The sequence below is a fragment of the Phytophthora parasitica genome (assembly GCF_000247585.1).
Source record: "Phytophthora parasitica INRA-310 unplaced genomic scaffold supercont2.51, whole genome shotgun sequence".
Lineage (NCBI taxonomy): Eukaryota > Oomycota > Peronosporomycetes > Peronosporales > Peronosporaceae > Phytophthora > Phytophthora nicotianae.
This window is the reverse complement of record NW_008649037.1, coordinates 429552-431021: the sequence shown is the minus strand read 5'-3', so window position 1 is coordinate 431021 and position 1470 is coordinate 429552. Positions and strand designations below refer to the sequence as shown.

The window sequence follows — 1470 nt, the reverse complement described above, 5'->3', positions numbered from 1 at the left end:
GACCATTCAAGGTCGTGGCCAGGAAGGGCCTAGCGTACAAGCTTAATCTTCCGAAGAAGATGCGCACCGACCCGGTGTTTACGTGGGCTTGCTCATGCCGTACCAGGACCCGGCTCGTGTGAGCGCCCAGTCACGGGCGCCGAATCGGCAGAGAGCGGCTAGGCCGCGTGCGCCTGCGGGACAGCAAGTGGTGGAACCATGGGGAGTTGGTCAATAGCATGTGGCAAAGCCACAGATCGCGGAGCGAAATGCTCAAGATGCAGGAGCAAGTCAAGCTGAAGATACAGCTGAGCAAATTAGTGCTCAAGGTCCGGGACCTGTTTGTGAATCAACAATGGGAGTACCAATAGTCCACGGGGTGGAACATCTCTTCGAAACCAACCGCTTCGCAATGAACGTGGTCGTTTGCGTCAGGGACGCATGCGTCGTGAGGATGCAGACGCCGTTCCGGCGAGTGCAGATTCGCAGCGCGGGAATCCAGCTGAGGCACGGCCTCCTCCAGCTCTGCTCGACGAGCGCGGTGAGCCCCATTATCATGTGGAACGCCTTGTGGCGCGGCGTCGTCACCGGGGTCATACCCAGTACCTAGTGAAGTGGAGAGGATATCCACATTCACAGAACTCATGGGAGTTCGAGGTGCCCCTCCGTGAGAACTGCCCTGACGTCGTTGACGCCTATGACGTGGCACACCCACTGCCAATACGTCACATGGGCTTGCGACTGCGTCGCGAAGCGCCAAGCGCTTCCAGCCAGTAGTGCGGGGTTTCTACAGGTCGGTAGCTGAGCTCAGACTCTGACCTGTGGCAGCTCAAGTATGAGCATCGGTGTTCGCAGCGGGAGAAGGAGGCAGGTGTGCCTCGTGGTGTTGGGAACATGGTCCCGATGGAAGCGGATTCTTCGTGTTGTGTTGGACGAAGTCCATGTACAAGCGTCCTGATTGACGCGAATTTGTTTCGAAGAAACTTGCTCAAAAGAGCATTATCCAAGGTTGGAATTGCGCTGGTGCAGCGAAGGTGGTGTGTCCCGGACGGGATCGAACCACCAACCCTTGGCTTTCAAAGTCAACGCTCTACCATTGAGCTACGAAGGCAATGCCTGTAACCTTGCCGGTGTACGGACTATCGCTCATAGTATGAGAGGGCTGTGCCCGGGTGGAATTGAACCACCGACCTGTGGCTTTCAAAGCCAACGCTCGACCATTGAGCTAGGTGGGCGCTGCCCGTGGATATGAGCGAGTCCAAAACCTTTGTCAAGGTATGTGGACTGTGTACTCGAGGGTGGTATCGAACCTCAGGCTTTTCAAGCGAGCGCTCCACCACTGAGCTATATGGTCGGAGCCCAAGGTTCTGATGAACATGGAGCTCCAGGCTCTTGAGCTTGGCTCACATCAGGTTGGCAGCTCATTGAGCGTATGCCATGTTGGCAGCGTGGTGCCCGGCCACGAAGGTATGTGCGGCAGCTCTCGGAGCA

General features: G+C 57.0%; 2 non-coding genes across 2 annotated transcripts; both read right to left on the bottom strand.

The window, feature by feature from the left end:
- Positions 1 to 1019: 1019 nt before the first annotated feature.
- PPTG_20572 lies at positions 1020 to 1090 on the bottom strand. The gene has a single exon. It is a non-coding gene; the product is annotated as a tRNA-Ser (tRNA).
- A 54-nt stretch (positions 1091 to 1144) lies between these two features.
- Positions 1145 to 1214, bottom strand: PPTG_20571. The gene has a single exon. It is a non-coding gene; the product is annotated as a tRNA-Ser (tRNA).
- Positions 1215 to 1470: the final 256 nt, after the last annotated feature.